Consider the following 18,147-nt stretch of genomic DNA (forward strand, 5'->3'; position numbering starts at 1 on the left):
CGGCGAGGGGGAAGTCTCATGGTTTTTCTCGAGTTGCGGCTGGAACCTGATTTATATTCACGAGTTACCACGGGGAGGGCCCTTCAACACACGTGTTTGTTCAGCGACGTCAGGACTCCTGCCTAGGTGCGAGGGACACCTCGGGATTCTCCTCGAGTCTTGGCATGGCAATAGGGACGCGTCTCCACGTGAGGCGGGAGACCAAGTGTCCCTTTCCACGTGCCACAGGGATCCTGGGACTCCAATCGATTTTCAAGAGCAGTCAGGCATCGTCTCCTTTGGAACCATTGTTCTGCGCGGACCTCTCGAGTTTTCAAAGGATGTGAGGCCTCCGGTCGCGATGATGCGGAGAAGTAGGTCTTTCTCTGTGGTCTCCACAGGGGATTCAGACATCCCTTCGTCTTGGGAGATGCAAGACGAGCCTGCATTCAATTCACTGCAGGGATATCCGGCCTTACGTCGAGTCAGGGCATCTCGGTGTCCATTCCACTTGAGGCCACAAACTCAGGGTCCTCTCACATACCTGTAGCTGAGAGAAGCCTCCTCTTGAGGTGATTGTGGAAAGTTGGTATTCCTCTTGAGTCGAAGCCAGGGACTAAGCTCTCATCTCGAGATGATTTGGGGTCCACGGAGCCCTTTCGTGTTGTTCCAGTGACTTCAGGATCCCTCTAGACTTGAGACAGTGATCTTGGCTTTTCTCTGGAGTGCCATCAAGGAAATCAAGGCTCCTTTCACGTTTGATGTGGAACACGGAATTGCTCTGCTCGCAGTGCAGGGGAATCGGGCCTCATCTCGCGGCGAGGGGAAAGTCTCATGGTTTTTCTTGATTTCCGGCCGGAACCTGGGGTATATTCTCGAGTTACGACGGGGAGGGCCCTTCCAGACACGTGTCTGTTCAGCGACGTCAGGACTCCTGCCTAGGTGCGAGGGACACCTCGGGATTCTCCTCGAGTCTTGGCATGGCAATTGGGACGCGTCTCCACGTGAGGCGGGAGACCCAGGGTCCCTTTCCACGTGCCACAGGGATCCTGGGACTCCTATCCATTTTTAAGAGGAGTCAGGCATCGTCTCCTTTGGAAGCATTGATCTCCGCGGACCTCTCGAGTTTTCAAAGGATGTGAGGCCTCCGTTCTCGTTGAGGCGGAGGACTAGGTCTTTCTCTGTGGTCTCCACAGGGGATTCAGACAACCCTTCGTCTTGGGAGATGCAAGAGGAGCCTGCATTCAATTCATTGCAGGGATATCCGGCCTTACTTCGAGTCAGAGCATCTCGGTGTCCATTCCACTTGAGGCCACAAACTCAGGGTCCCTCTCACATACCTGTAGCTGAGAGAAGCCTCCACTTGAGGTGCTTGTGGAAAGTTGGTATTCCTCTTGAGTCGAAGCCAGGGACTAAGCTCTCATCTCCAGTTGATTTGGGGTCCACGGAGCCCTTTCGTGTTGCTCCAGTGACCTCAGGTTCCCTCTAGACTTGAGACAGTGATCTTGGCTTTTCTCTGGAGTGCCATCAAGGAAATCAAGGCTCCTTTCACGTTTGATGTGGAACACGGAATTGCTCTGCTTGCAGTGCAGGGGTATCCGGCTTCATCTCGTGGCGAGGGGGAAGTCTCATGGTTTTTCTCGAGTTGCGTCCGGAACCTGGGGTATATTCCCGAGTTACGACGGGGAGGGCCCTTCCAGACACGTGTTTGTTCAGCGACGTCAGGACTCCTGCTTAGGTGCGAGGGACACCTCGGTATTCTCCTCGAATCTTGGCATGGCAATTGGGAAGCGTCTCCACGTGAGGCGGGAGACCCAGGACCCGTTTCCATTTGCCACAGGGATCCTGGTACTCCTATCCATTTTCAAGAGGAGTCAGGCATCGTCTCCTTTGGAAGCATTGATCTCCGCGGACCTCTCGAGTTTTCAAAGGATGTGAGGCCTCTGGTCGCGGTGAGGCGGAGGACTCGGTCTTTCTCTGTGGTCTCCACATTGGATTCAGACATCCCTTCGTCTTGGGAGATGCAAGACGAGCCTGCATTCAATTCACTGCAGGGCTATCCGGCCTTACTTCGAGTCAGAGCATCTCGGTGTCCATTCCACTTGAGGCCACAAACTCAGGGTCCTTCTCACATACCTGTGGCTGAGAGAAGCCTCTCTTGAGGTGCTTGTGGAAAGTTGGTATTCCTCTTGAGTCTAAGCCAGGGTCTAAGCTCTCATCTCGAGTTGATTTGGGGTCCACAGAGCCCTTTCGTGTTGCTCCAGTGACCTCAGGATCCCTCTAGACTTGAGACAGTGATCTTGGGTTTTCTCTGGAGTGCCATCAAGGAAATCAAGGCTCCTTTGACGTTTGATGTGGAACACGGAAGTGCTCTTCACGAAGTGCAGGGGAATCGGGCCTCATCTCGCGGCGAGGGGGAAGTCTCATGGTGTTTCGCGAATTGCGGCCGGAACCTCGGGTATATTCTCGAGTTACGACGGGGAGGGCCCTTCCAGACACGTGTTTGTTCAGCGACGTCAGCACTCCTGCCAGGATGCGAGGGACCCCTCGGGATTCTCCTCCAGCCTTGGCATTGCAATTGGGATGGGTCTCCACGTGAGGCGGAAGACCCAGGGTCCCTTTCTACGTGCCAAAGGGATCCTGGGACGCCTATCCATTTTCAAGAGGAGTCAAGCATAGTCTCCTTTGGAAGCATTGATCTCCGCCGACCTCTCGAGATTGCAAAGGATGTGAGGCCTCCGGTTCCTATGAGGCTAAGAACTAGGTCTTTCTCTGTGGTCTCCACAGGGGATTCAGACATCCCTTCCTCTTGGGAGATACAAGACAAGCCTGCATTCAATTCACTGCAGGGATATCCGGCCTTACTTCGAGTCCGAGCATCTCTGTGTCCAATCCACTTGAGGCCACAAACTCAGGGTACCTCTCACATACCTGTAGCTGAGAGAAGCCTCCTCTTGAGGTGCTTGTGGAAAGTTGGTATTCCTCTTGATTTGAAGCCAGCGACGAAGCTCTCATCTCGAGTTGATTTGGGGTCCATGGAGCACTTTCGTCTTGCTCCAGTAACCCCAAGATCCCTCTAGACTTGAGACAGTGATCTTGGGTTTTCTCTGGAGTGCCATCAAGGAAATCAAGGCCCTTTCACGTTTGATTTGGAACACGGAATTCCTCTACACGCAGTGTAGGGGAATCGGCCCTCATCTCGCGGCGAGGGGTAAGTCCCATTGTTTTTCTCGAGTTGCGGCCGGAACCTGGGGTATATTCTCGAGTTACGACGGGGAGGGCCCTTCCAGACACGTGTTTGTTCAGCGAAGTCAGGACTCCTGCCTACGTGGGAGGGACAACTAGGTATTCTCCTCGAATCTTGGCATGGAAATTGGGAAGCGTCTCCATGTGAGGCCCGAGATCCAGGGTCCCTTTCCACGTGCCACAGGGATCCTGGGACTCCTATCCATTTTCAAGAGGAGTCAGGCATCGTCTCCTTTGGAAGCATTGATCTCCGCGGACCTCTCGAGTTTTCAAAGGATGTGAGGCCTCCGGTCTCGATGAGGCGGAGAACTAGGTCTTTCTCTGTGGTCTCCACAGGGGATTCAGACATCCCTTCGTCTTGGGAGATGCAAGACGAGCCTGCATTCAATTCACTGCAGGGATATCCGGCCTTACTTCGAGTGAGAGCATCTCGGTGTCCATTCCACTTGAGGCCACAAAATCAGGGTCTCTGTCACATACCTGCAGCTGAGAGAAGCCTCCTCTTGAGGTTCTTGTGGAAAGTTGGTATTCCTCTTGAGTCGAAGCCAGGGACTAAGCTCTCATCTCGAGTTGATTTGGGGTCCACGGAGCCCTTTCCTGTTGCTCCAGTGACCTCAAGATCCCTCTAGACTTGAGACAGTGATCTTGGGTTTTCTCTGGAGTGCCATCAAGCAAATCAAGGCTCCTTTCACGTTTGATGTGGAACACGGAATTGCTCGGCACGCAGTGCAGGGGAATCGGGCCTCATTTCACGGCGAGGGGGAAGTCTCATGGTTTTTCTCGAGTGGCGGCCAGAACCTGGGGTATATTCTCGTGTTACGACAGGGAGGGCCCTTCCAGACACGTGTTTGTTCAGCGACGTCAGGACTCCTGCTTAGGTGCGAGGGACACCTCGGTATTCTCCTCGAGTCTTGGCATGGCAATTGGGAAGCGTCTCCACGTGAGTCGGGAGATCCAGCGTCCCTTTCCACGTGCCACAGGGATCCTGGGACTCCTATCCATTTTCAAGAGGAGTCAGGCATCGTCTCCTTTGGAAGCATTGATCTCCGCGGACCTCTCGAATTTTCAAAGGATGTGTCGCCTCCGGTCGCGATGAGGTGGAGAACTAGGTCTTTCTCTGTGGTCTCCACAGGGGATTCAGACATCCCTTCGTCTTGTGAGATGCAAGACGAGCCTGCATTCAATTCACTGCAGGGATATCTGGCCTTACTTCGAGTCAGAGCATCTCGGTGTCCATTCCACTTGAGGCCACAAACTCAGGGTCCCTCTCACATACCTGTAGCTGAGAGAAGCCTCCTCTTGAGGTGCTTGTGGAAAGTTGGTATTCCTCTTGAGTCGAAGCCAGGGACTAAGCTCCCATCTCCAGTTGATTTGGGGTCCACGGAGCCCTTTCGTGTTGCTGCAGTGACCTCAGGTTCCCTCTAGACTTGAGACAGTGATCTTGGCTTTTCTCTGGAGTGCTATCAAGGAAATCAAGGCTCCTTTCACGTTTGATGTGGAACACGGAATTGCTCTGCACGCAGTGCAGGGGAATCGGGCCTCATCTCGCGGGGAGGGGGAAGTCTCATGGTTTTTGTCGAGTTGCGGGCGGAACCTGGGGTATATTCTCGAATTACGACGGGGAGGGCCCTTCCAGACACGTGTTTGTTCAGCAACGTCAGGACTCCTGCCTAGGTGCGAGGGACACCTCGGGATTCTCCCCTAGTCTTGGCATGGCAATTGGGACGCGTCTCGACGTGAGGCAGGAGACCCAGGGACCCTTTCGACGTGTCACAGGGATCCTGGGACTCGTATCCATTTTCAAGAGGAGTCAGGCATCGTCTCCTTTGGAAGCATTGATCTCCGCGGACCTCTCGAGTTTCAAAGGATGTGAGGCCTCCGGTCGCGATGAGGCCAAGAACTAGGTCTTTCTCTGTGGTCTCCACAGGGGATTCAGATATCCCTTCGTCTTGGGAGATGCAAGACGAGCCTGCATACAATTCACTGCAGGGATATCCGGCCTTACTTCGAGTCAGAGCAACTCGGTGTCCATTCCACTTGAGGCCACAAACTCAGGGTCCCTCTCACATACCTGTAGCTGAGAGAAGCCTCTTGAGGTGCTTGTGGAAAGTTGGTATTCCTCTTCAGTCGAAGCCAGGGACTAAGCTCTCATCTCGAGTTGATTTGGGGTCCATGGAGCCCTTTTGTGTTGCTCCAGTGACCTCAGGATCCCTCTAGACTTGAGACAGTGATCTTGGGTTTTCTCTGGAGTGCCATCAAGGAAATCAAGGCTCCTTTCAAGTTTGATGTGGAACACGGAATTGCTCTGCACGCAGTGTAGGGAAATCGGGCCTCATCTCGCTGCGAGGGGGAAGTCTCATGGTTTTTGTCGAGTTGCGGCCGGAACCTGGTGTATATTCTCTAGTTACGACAGCAAGGGACCTTCCAGACACGTGTTTGTTCAGCGACGTCAGGACTCCTGCCTAGGTGCGAGGGACACCTCGGGATTCTCCTCGAGTCTTGGCATGGCAATTGGGACGGGTCTCCACGTGAGGCGGGAGACCCAGGGTCCCTTTCCACGTGCCACAGGGATCCTGGGACTCCTATCCATTTTCAAGAGGAGTCAGGCATCGTCTCCTTTGGAAGCATTGTTCTGCGCGGACCTCTCGAGTTTTCAAAGGATGTGAGGCCTCCGGTCGCGATGAGGCGGAGAAGTAGGTCTTTCTCTGTGGTCTCCACGGGGGATTCAGACATCCCTTCGTCTTGGGAGATGCAAGACGAGCCTGCATTCAATTCACTGCAGGAATATCCGGCCTTACATCGAGTCAGAGCATCTCGGTGTCCATTCCACTTGAGGCCACAAACTCAGGGTCCTCTCACATACCTGTAGCTGAGAGAAGCCTCCTCTTGAGGTGATTGTGGAAAGTTGGTATTCCTCTTGAGTCGAAGCCAGGGACTAAGCTCTCATCTCGAGTTGATTTCGGGTCCACGGAGCCCTTTCGTGTTGTTCCAGTGACTTCAGGATCCCTCTAGACTTGAGACAGTTATCTTGGCTTTTCTCTGGAGTGCCATCAAGGAAATCAAGGCTCCTTTCACGTTTGATGTGGAACACGGAATTGCTCTGCACGCAGTGCAGGGGAATCCGGCCTCATCTCGCGGCGAGGGGGAAGTCTCATGGTTTTTCTCGAGTTGCGGCCGGAACCTGGGTTATATTCTCGAGTTACGACGGGGAGGTCCCTTCCAGACACGTGTTTGTTCAGCAACGTCAGGACTCCTGCCTAGGTGCGAGGGACACCTCGGGATTCTCCCCTAGTCTTGGCATGGCAATTGGGACGCGTCTCCACGTGAGGCGGGAGACCCAGGGTCCCTTTCCACGTGCCACAGGGATCCTGGGACTCCTATTCATTTTCAAGTGGAGTCAGGCATCGTCTCCTTTGGAAGCATTGATCTCCGCGGAACTCTAGAATTTTCAAAGTATGTGAGGCCTCCGGTTGCGATGAGGCCGAGAACTAGTTCTTTCTCTGTGGTCTCCACAGGGGATTCAGACATCCCTTCGTCTTGGGTGATGCAAGACGAGCCTGCTTTCCATTCACTGCAGGGATATCCGGCCTTACTTCGAGTCAGAGCCTCTCGGTGTCCATTCCACTGGCGGCCACAAACTCAGGGTCCCTCTCACATACATGTAGCTGAGGGAAGCCTCCTCTTGAGGTGCTTGTGGAAAGTTGGTATTCCTCTTGACTCGAAGCCAGGGACTAAGCTCTCATCTCGAGTTGATTTGTGGTCCAAGGAGCCCTTTCTTGTTGCTACAGTGACCTAAGGATCCCCCTAGACTTGAGACAGTCATCTTCGGTTTTCTCTGGAGTGCCATCAAGGATATCAAGGCTCCGTTCAAGTTTGATGTGGAACATGGAATTGCTCTGCATGCAGTGCCGGGGAATCGGGCCTCATCTCGCGGCTAGGGGGAAGTCTCATGGTTTTTCTCGAGTTGCAGCCGGAACCTGGGATATATTCTCGAGTTACGACGGGGAGGGCCCTTCCAGACACGTGTCTGTTCAGCGACGTCAGGACTCCTGCCTAGGTGCGAGGGACACCTCGGGATTCTCCTCGAGTCTTGGCATGGCAATTGGGACGCGTCTCCACGTGAGGCGGGAGACCAAGTGTCCCTTTCCACGTGCCACAGGGATCCTGGGACTCCCAACCATTTTCAAGAGGAGTCAGGCATCGTCTCCTTTGGAAGCATTGATCTCCGCGGACCTCTCGAGTTTTCAAAGGATGTGAGGCCTCTGTTCTCGTTGAGGCGGTGGACTAGGTCTTTCTCTGTGGTCTCCACAGGGGATTCAGACAACCCTTCGTCTTGGGAGATGCAAGAGGAGCCTGCATTCAATTCATTGCAGGGATATCCGGCCTTACTTCGAGTCAGAGCATCTCGGTGTCCATTCCACTTGAGGCCACAAACTCAGGGTCCCTCTCACATACCTGTAGCTGAGAGAAGCCTCCACTTGAGGTGCTTGTGGAAAGTTGGTATTCCTCTTGAGTCGAAGCCAGGGACTAAGCTCTCATCTCCAGTTGATTTGGGGTCCACGGAGCCCTTTCGTGTTGCTCCAGTGACCTCAGGTTCCCTCTAGACTTGAGACAGTGATCTTGGCTTTTCTCTGGAGTGCCATCAAGGAAATCAAGGCTCCTTTCACGTTTGATGTGGAACACGGAATTGCTCTGCTTGCAGTGCAGGGGTATCCGGCTTCATCTCGTGGCGAGGGGGAAGTCTCATGGTTTTTCTCGAGTTGCGTCCGGAACCTGGGGTATATTCCCGAGTTACGACGGGGAGGGCCCTTCCAGACACGTGTTTGTTCAGCGACGTCAGGACTCCTGCTTAGGTGCGAGGGACACCTCGGTATTCTCCTCGAATCTTGGCATGGCAATTGGGAAGCGTCTCCACGTGAGGCGGGAGACCCAGGACCCGTTTCCATTTGCCACAGGGATCCTGGTACTCCTATCCATTTTCAAGAGGAGTCAGGCATCGTCTCCTTTGGAAGCATTGATCTCCGCGGACCTCTCGAGTTTTCAAAGGATGTGAGGCCTCTGGTCGCGGTGATGCGGAGGACTCGGTCTTTCTCTGTGGTCTCCACATTGGATTCAGACATCCCTTCGTCTTGGGAGATACAAGACGAGCCTGCATTCAATTCACTGCAGGGCTATCCGGCCTTACTTCGAGTCAGAGCATCTCGGTGTCCATTCCACTTGAGGCCACAAACTCAGGGTCCTTCTCACATACCTGTGGCTGAGAGAAGCCTCCTCTTGAGGTGCTTGTGGAAAGTTGGTATTCCTCTTGAGTCTAAGCCAGGGTCTAAGCTCTCATCTCGAGTTGATTTGGGGTCCACGGAGCCCTTTCGTGTTGCTCCGGTGACCTCAGGATCCCTCTAGACTTGAGACAGTGATCTTGGGTTTTCTCTGGAGTGCCATCAAGGAAATCAAGGCTCCTTTGACGTTTGATGTGGAACACGGAAGTGCTCTGCACGCAGTGCAGGGGAATCGGGCCTCATCTCGCGGCGAGGGGGAAGTCTCATGGTTTTTCGTGAGTTGCGGCCGGAACCTGGGGTATATTCTCAAGTTACGACGGGGAGGGCCCTTCCTGACACCTGTTTGTTCAGCGACGTCAGCACTCCTGCCTAGATGCGAGGGACCCCTCGGGATTCTCCTCGAGCCTTGGCATTGCAATTGGGATGGGTCTCCACGTGAGGCGGAAGACCCAGGGTCCCTTTCTACGTGCCAAAGGGATCCTGGGACTCCTATCCATTTTCAAGAGGAGTCAGGCATAGTCTCCTTTGGAAGCATTGATCTCCGCCGACCTCTCGAGATTGCAAAGGATGTGAGGCCTCCGGTTCCGATGAGGCTAAGAACTAGGTCTTTCTCTGTGGTCTCCACAGGGATTCAGACATCCCTTCCTCTTGGAAGATACAAGACAAGCCTGCATTCAATTCACTGCAGGGATATCCGGCCTTACTTCGAGTCCGAGCATCTCTGTGTCCAATCCACTTGAGGCCACAAACTCAGGGTACCTCTCACATACCTGTAGCTGAGAGAAGCCTCCTCTTGAGGTGCATGTGGAAAGTTGGTATTCCGCTTGATTTGAAGCCAGAGACGAAGCTCTCATCTCGAGTTGATTTGGGGTCCATGGAGCACTTTCGTCTTGCTCCAGTAACCCCAAGATCCCTCTAGACTTGAGAGAGTGATCTTGGGTTTTCTCTGGAGTGCCATCAAGGAAATCAAGGCTCCTTTCACGTTTGATTTGGAACACGGAATTCCTCTACACGCAGTGTAGGGGAATCAGCCCTCATCTCGCGGCGAGGGGGAAGTCCCATGGTTTTTCTCGAGTTGCGGCCGGAACCTGGGGTATATTCTCGAGTTACGACGGGGAGGGACCTTCCAGACACGTGTTTGTTCAGCGAAGTCAGGACTCCTGCCTACGTGGGAGGGACAACTAGGTATTCTCCTCGAATCTTGGCATGGAAATTGGGAAGCGTCTCCACGTGAGGCCCGAGATCCAGGGTCCCTTTCCACGTGCCACAGGGATCCTGGGACTCCTATCCATTTTCAAGAGGAGTCAGGCATCGTCTCCTTTGGAAGCATTGATCTCCGCGGACCTCTCGAGTTTTCAAAGCATGTGAGGCCTCCGGTCTCGATGAGACGGAGAACTAGGTCTTTCTCTGTGGTCTCCACAGGGGATTCAGACATCCCTTCGTCTTGGGAGATGCAAGACGAGCATGCATTCAATTCACTGCAGGGATATCCGGCCTTACTTCGAGTCAGAGCATCTCGGTGTCCATTCCACTTGAGGCCACAAAATCAGGATCTCTGGCACATACCTGCAGCTGAGAGAAGCCTCCTCTTGAGGTTCTTGTGGAAAGTTGGTATTCCTCTTGAGTCGAAGCCAGGGACTAAGCTCTCATCTCGAGTTGATTTGGGGTCCACGGAGCCCTTTCGTGTTGCTCCAGTGACCTCAAGATCCCTCTAGACTTGAGACAGTGATCTTGGGTTTTCTCTGGAGTGCCATCAAGCAAATCAAGGCTCCTTTCACGTTTGATGTGGAACACGGAATTGCTCTGCACGCAGTGCAGGGGAATCGGGCCTCATCTCACGGCGAGGGGGAAGTCTGATGGTTTTTCTCGAGTGGCGGCCAGAACCTGGGGTATATTCTCGTGTTACGACAGGGAGGGCCCTTCCAGACACGTGTTTGTTCAGCGACGTCAGGACTCCTGCTTAGGTGCGAGGGACACCTCGGTATTCTCCTCGAGTCTTGGCATGGCAATTGCGAAGCGTCTCCACGTGAGGCGGGAGATCCAGCGTCCCTTTCCACGTGCCACAGGGATCCTGGGACTCCTATCCATTTTCAAGAGGAGTCAGGCATCGTCTCCTTTGGAAGCATTGATCTCCGCGGACCTCTCGAATTTTCAAAGGATGTGACGCCTCCGGTCGCGATGAGGTGGAGAACTAGGTCTTTCTCTGTGGTCTCCACAGGGGATTCAGACATCCCTTCGTCTTGTGAGATGCAAGACGAGCCTGCATTCAATTCACTGCAGGGATATCTGGCCTTACTTCGAGTCAGAGCATCTCGGTGTCCATTCCACTTGAGGCCACAAACTCAGGGTCCCTCTCACATACCTGTAGCTGAGAGAAGCCTCCTCTTGAGGTGCTTGTGGAAAGTTGCTATTCCTCTTGAGTCGAAGCCAGGGACTAAGCTCTCATCTCGAGTTGATTTGGGGTCCACGGAGCCCTTTCTTGTTGCTCCAGTGACCTCAGGATCCCTCTAGACTTGAGACAGTGATCTTGGGTTTTCTCTGAGGTGCCATCAAGGAAATCAAGGCTCCTTTCACCTTTGATGTGGAACACGGAATTGCTGTGCACGAAGTGCAGGGAAATCGGGCCTCATCTCGCGGCGAGGGGGAAGTCATGGTTTTTCTCGAGTTGCGGCCTGAACCTGGGGTATATTCCCGAGTTACGACGGGGAGGGCCCTTCCAGACACGTGTTTGTTCAGCGAAGTCAGGACTCGGGCCTAGGTGCGAGGGACACCTCGGGATTCTCCTTTAGTCTTGGCATGGCAATTGGGACGCGTCTCCACCTAAGGCGGGAGACCCAGGGTCCCTTTCCACGTGGCACAGGGATCCTGGGACTCCTATCCATTTTCAAGAGGAGTCAGGCATAGTCTCCTTTGGAAGCATTGATCTCCGCGGACCTCTCGAGTTTTCAAAGGATGTGAGGCCTGCCGTGGTGATGAGGCGGAGAACTATGTCTTTCTCTGTGGTCTCCACAGGGGATTCAGACATCCCTTCGTCTTGGGAGATGCAAGACGAGCCTGCATTCAATTCACTGCAGGGATATCCGGCCTTACTTAAGTCAGAGCATCTCGGTATACATTCCACTTGAGGCCACAAACTCAGGGTCCCTCTCACATACCTGTAGCTGAGAGAAGCCTCCTCTTGATGTACTTGTGGAAAGTTGGTATTCCTCTTGAGTCGAAGCCAGGGAATAAGCTCTCATCTCGAGTTGATTTGGGGTCCACGGAGACCTTTCCTGTGGCTACAGTGACCTCAGGATCCCTCTAGACTTGAGACAGTGATCTTGGGTTTCTCTGGAGTGCCATCAAGGAAATCAAGGCTCCTTTCACGTTTGATGTGGAACACAGAATTGCTCTGCATGCAGTGCAGGGGAATCGGGCCTCATCTCCCGGCGAGGAGGAAATCTCATGGTTTTTCTTGAGTTGCGGCTGGAACCTGGGGTATATTCTCGAGTTACGACGTGTAGGGCCCTTCCAGAAACGTGTTTGTTCAGCGTCGTCATGACTCATGCCTAGGTGCGAAGGACACCTCGGGATTCTCCTCGAGTCTTGGCATGGCAATTGGGACATGTCTCCACGTGAGGCGGGAGACCCAGGGTCCCTTTCCACGTGCCACAGGCATCTTGGGACTCCTATCCATTTTCAAGAGGAGTCAGGCATCGTCTCCTTTGGAAGCATTGATCTCCGCGGACCTCTCGAGTTTTCACAGGATGTGAGTCCTCCGGTCACGATGAGGCGGAGAACTCGGTCTTTCTCTGTGGTCTCCACAGGGGATTCAGACATCCCTTCGTCTTGGGAGATGCAAGAGGAGCCTGCATTCAATTCACTGCAGGGATATCCGGCCTTACTTCGAGTCAGAGCATCTCGGTGTCCATTCCATTTGAGGCCACAAACTCGGGGTCCCTCAAATATACCTCTAGCTGAGAGAAGCCACCTCTTGAGGTGTTTGTGGAAAGTTAGTATTCCCCTTGAGTCTAAGCCAGGGACTAAGCTCTCATCTCGAGTTGATTTGGGGTCCACGGAGCCCTTTCCTGTTGGTCCAGTGACCTCAGGATCCCTCTAGACTTGAGACAGTGATCTTGGGTTTTCTCTGGAGTGCCAACAAGGAAATCAAGGCTCCTTTCATTTTGATGTGGAATACGGAATTGCTCTGCACGCAGGGCAGGGGAATCGGGCCTCATCTCGCGGCGAGGGGGAAGTCTCATGGTTTTTCTCGAGTTGGGGCCGGAACCTGGGGTATATTCTCGAGTTACGACGGGGAGGTCCCTTCCAGACACGTGTTTGTTCAGCGACGTCAGGACTCCTGCCTTGGTGCGAGCGACACCTCGGGATTCTCCTCGAGTCTTGGCATGGCAATTTGGACGCGTCTCCACGTGAGGCGGGAAACCCAGGGTCCCTTTCCACGTGCCACAGGGATCCTGGGACTCCTATCCATTTTCAAGAGGAGTCAGGCATCGTCTCCTTTGGAAGCATTAATCTCCGCGGACCTCTCGAGTTTTAAAAGGATGTGAGGCCTCCGCTCGCCATGAGGCGGAGAACTCGGTCTTTCTCTGTCATCTCCACAGGGGATTCAGACATCCCTTCGTCTTGGGAGATGCAAGACGAGCCTGCTTTCCATTCACTGCAGGGATAACCGGCCTTACTTCGAGTCAGAGCATCTCGGTGTCCATTCCACTGGAGGCCACAAACTCAGGGTCCCTCTCACATACATGTAGCTGAGGGAAGCCTCCTCTTGAGGTGCTTGTGGAAAGTTGGTATTCCTATTGAGTCGAAGCCAGGGACTAAGCTCTCATCTCGAGTTGATTTGGGGTCCATGGAGCCCTTTCGTGTTGCTCCAGTGACCTCAGGATCCCTCTAGACTTGAGACAGTGATCTTGGGTTTTCTCTGGAGTGCCATCAAGGAAATCAAGGCTCCTTTCACGTTTGATGTGGAACACGGAATTGCTCTGCATGCAGTGCAGGGGAATCGGGCCTCATCTCGCGTCGAGGGGGAAGTCTCATGGTTTTTCTCGAGTTGCGGCTGGAACCAGGGGTATATTCTCGAGTTACGACATGGAGCGCCCTTCCAGACACGTGTTTGTTCAGCGACGTCAGGACTCCTGCCTAGGTGCGAGAGACACCTCGGGATTCTCCTCGAGTCTTGGCATGGCAATTGGGACGCGTCTCCACGTGAGGCGGGAGACCCAGGGTCCCTTTCCACGTGCCACAGGGATCCCGGGACTCCTATCCATTTTCAAGAGGAGCCAGGCATCGTCTCCTTCGGAGGTATTGATCTCCGCGGACCTCTCGAGTTTTCAAAGGATGTGAGGCCTCCGGTCGCGTTGAGGTGGAGGACTAGGTCTTTCTCTATGGTCTCCACAGGGGATTCAGACAACCATTCGTCTTGGGAGATGCAAGACGAGCCTGCATCCAATTCACTCCAGGGATATCCGGCCTTACTTCGAGTCACAGCATCTCGGTGTCCATTCCACTTGAGGCCACAAACTCAGGGTCCCTCTCACATACCTGTAGCTGAGAGAAGCCTCCTCTTGAGGTGCATGTGGAAAGTTGGTATTCCTCTTGAGTCGAAGCCAGGGACTAAGCTCTCATCTCGAGTTGATTTGGGGTCCACGGAGCCCTTTCGTGTTGCTCCAGTGACCTCAGGATCCCTCTAAACTTGAGACAGTTATCTTGGGTTTTCTCTGGAGTGCCATCAAGGAAATCAAGGCTCCTTTCACGTTTGATGTGGAACACGGAATTGCTCTGCACGCAGTGCAGGGGAATCGGGCCTCATCTCGCGGCGAGGGGGAAGTCTCATGGTTTTTCTCGAGTTGCGGCGGAACCTGGGGTATATTCTCGAGTTACGACGGGGAGGGCCCTTCCAGACACGTGTTTGTGCAGCGATGTCAGGACTCCTGCCTAGGTGCGAGGGACACCTCGGGATTCTCCTCGAGTCTTGGCATGGCAATTGGGACGCGTCTCCACGTGAGGCGGGAGACCCAGGGTCCCTTTCCACGTGCCACAGGGATCCTGGGACTCCTATCCATTTTCAAGAGGAGTCAGGCATCGTTTCCTTCGGAAGTATTGATCTCCGCGGACCTCTCGAGTTTTCAAAGGTTGTGAGGCTTCCGGCTGCATTGAGGCGGTGGACTAGGTCTTTTTCTGTGGTCTCCACTGGGGATTCAGACAACCCTTCGTCTTGGGAGATGCAAGACGAGCCTGCATTTAATTCACTGCAGGGATATCCGGCCTTACTTCGAGTCAGAGCATCTCGGTGTCCATTCCACTTGAGGCCACAAACTCAGGGGCCCTCTCACTTACCTGTAGCTGAGAGAAGCCTCCTCTTGAGGTGCTTGTGGAAAGTTGGTATTACTCTTGAGTCGAAGCCAGGGACTAAGCTCTCATCTCAAGTTGATTTGGGGTCCTCGGAGCCCTTTCGTGTTGGTACAGTGACCTCAGGATCCCTCTAGACTTGAGACAGTAATCTTGGGTTTTCTCTGGAGTGCCATCAAGGAAACCAAGGCTCCTTTCACTTTTGATGTGGAATACGGTATTGCTCTGCACGCAGGGCAGGGGAATCGGGCCTCATCTCGCGGCGAGGGGGAAGTCTCATGGTTTCTCTCGAGTTGCGGCCGGAACCTGATTTATATTCTCGAGTTACCACGGAGAGGGCCCTTCCAGCCACGTGTTTGTTCAGCCACGTCAGGACTCCTGCCTAGGTGCGAGGGACACCTCGGGATTCTCCTCGAGTCTTGGCATGGCAATTGGGACGCGTCTCCACGTGAGGCGGGAGACCCAGCGTCCCTTTCCACGTGTCACAGGGATCCTGGGACTCGTATCCATTTTCAAGAGGAGTCAGGCATCGTCTCCTTTGGAAGCATTGATCTCCGCGGACCTCTCGAGTTTCAAAGGATGTGAGGCATACGGTCGCGATGAGGCCGAGAACTAGGTCTTTCTCTGTGGTCTCCACAGGGGATTCAGATATCCCTTCGTCTTGGGAGATGCAAGACGAGCCTGCATTCAATTCACTGCAGGGATATCCGGCCTTACTTCGAGTCAGAGCAACTCGGTGTCCATTCCACTTGAGGCCACAAACTCAGGGTCCCTCTCACATACCTGTAGCTGAGAGAAGCCTCTTGAGGTGATTGTGGAAAGTTGGTATTCCTCTTCAGTCGAAGCCAGGGACTAAGCTCTCATCTCGAGTTGATTTGGGGTCCATGGAGCCCTTTTGTGTTGCTCCAGTGACCTCAGGATCCCTCTAGACTTGAGACAGTGATCTTGGGTTTTCTCTGGAGTGCCATCAAGGAAATCAAGGCTCCTTTCAAGTTTGATGTGGAACACGGAATTGCTCTGCACGCAGTGTAGGGAAAAAGGGCCTCATCTCGCTGCGAGGGGGAAGTCTCATGGTTTTTGTCGTGTTGCGGCCGGAACCTGGTGTATATTCTCTAGTTACGACAGCAAGGGACCTTCCAGACACGTGTTTGTTCAGCGACGTCAGGACTCCTGCCTAGGTGCGAGGGACACCTCGGGATTCTCCTCGAGTCTTGGCATGGCAATTGGGACGGGTCTCCACGTGAGGCGGGAGACCCAGGGTCCCTTTCCACGTGCCACAGGGATCCTGGGACTCCTATCCATTTTCAAGAGGAGTCAGGCATCGTCTCCTTTGGAAGCATTGTTCTGCGCGGACCTCTCGAGTTTTCAAAGGATGTGAGGCCTCCGGTCGCGATGAGGCGGAGAAGTAGGTCTTTCTCTGTGGTCTCCACGGGGGATTCAGACATCCCTTCGTCTTGGGAGATGCAAGACGAGCCTGCATTCAATTCACTGCAGGGATATCCGGCCTTACATCGAGTCAGAGCATCTCGGTGTCCATTCCACTTGAGGCCACAAACTCAGGGTCCTCTCACATACCTGTAGCTGAGAGAAGCCTCCTCTTGAGGTGATTGTGGAAAGTTGGTATTCCTCTTGAGTCGAAGCCAGGGACTAAGCTCTCATCTCGAGTTGATTTCGGGTCCACGGAGCCCTTTCGTGTTGTTCCAGTGACTTCAGGATCCCTCTAGACTTGAGACAGTGATCTTGGCTTTTCTCTGGAGTGCCATCAAGGAAATCAAGGCTCCTTTCACGTTTGATGTGGAACACGGAATTGCTCTGCTCGCAGTGCAGGGGAATCGGGCCTCATCTCGCGGCGAGGGGAAAGTCTCATGGTTTTTCTTGAGTTCCGGCCGGAACCTGGGGTATATTCTCGAGTTATGACGGGGAGGGCCCTTCCAGACACGTGTTTGTTCAGCGACGTCAGGACTCCTGCCTAGGTGCGAGGGACAGCTCGGGATTCTCCTCGAGTCTTGGCATGGCAATTGGGACGCGTCTCCACGTGAGGCGGGAGACCCAGGGTCCCTTTCCACGTGCCACAGGGATCCTGGGACTCCTATCCATTTTGAAGAGGAGTCAGGCATCGTCTCCTTTGGAAGCATTGATCTCCGCGGACCTCTCGAGTTTTCAAAGGATGTGAGGCCTCCGTTCTCGTTGAGGCGGAGGACTAGGTCTTTCTCTGTGGTCTCCACAGGGGATTCAGAGAACCCTTCGTCTTGGGAGATGCAAGAGGAGCCTGCATTCAATTCATTGCAGGGATATCCTGCCTTACTTCGAGTCAGAGCATCTCGGTGTCCATTCCACTTGAGGCCACAAACTCAGGGTCCCTCTCACATACCTGTAGCTGAGAGAAGCCTCCTCTTGAGGTGCTTGTGGAAAGTTGGTATTCCTCTTGAGTCGAAGCCAGGGACTAAGCTTTCATCTCCAGTTGATTTGGGGTCCACGGAGCCCTTTCGTGTTGCTGCAGTGACATCAGGTTCCCTCTAGACTTGAGACAGTGATCTTGGCTTTTCTCTGGAGTGCTATCAAGGAAATCAAGGCTCCTTTCACATTTGATGTGGAACACGGAATTGCTCTGCACGCAGTGCAGGGGAGTCGGGCCTCATCTCGCGGCGAGGGAGATGTCTCATGGTTTTTCTCGAGTTGCAGCCGGAACCTGGGGTATATTCTCGAGTTACGACGGGGAGGGCCCTTCCAGACACGTCTTTGTTCAGCAACGTCAGGACTCCTGCCTAGGTGCGAAGGACACCTCGGGATTCTCCTCGAGTCTTGGCATGGAAATTGGGACACGTCTCCTCATGAGGCGGAGACCCAGTGTCCCTTTCCACGTGCCACAGGGATCCTGGGACTCCTATCCATTTTCAAGAGGAGTCAGACAACGTCTCCTTTGGAAGCATTGATCTCCGCGTTCCTCTCGAGTTTTCAAAGGATGTGAGGCCTCCGGCCGCGATGAGGCGGAGAACTAGGTCTTTCTCTCTGGTCTCCACAGGGGATTCAGACATCCCTTCTTCTTGGGAGATGCAAGACGAGCCTGCATTCAATTCACGGCAGGGATATCCGGCCTTACTTCGAGTCAGAGCATCTCGGTGTCCATTCCACTTGAGGCCACAAACTCAGGGTCCCTCTCACATACCTGTAGCTGAGAGAAGCCTCCTCTTGAGGTGCTTGTGGAAAGTTGGCATTCCTCTTGAGTCAAAGCCAGGGACTAAGCTCTCATCTCGAGTTGATTTGGGGTCCACGGAGCCCTTTCCTGTTGGTCCAGTGA

Source organism: Dama dama, chromosome 4, assembly GCF_033118175.1.
Source record: "Dama dama isolate Ldn47 chromosome 4, ASM3311817v1, whole genome shotgun sequence".
In the NCBI taxonomy this organism is placed as follows: Eukaryota; Metazoa; Chordata; class Mammalia; order Artiodactyla; family Cervidae; genus Dama; species Dama dama.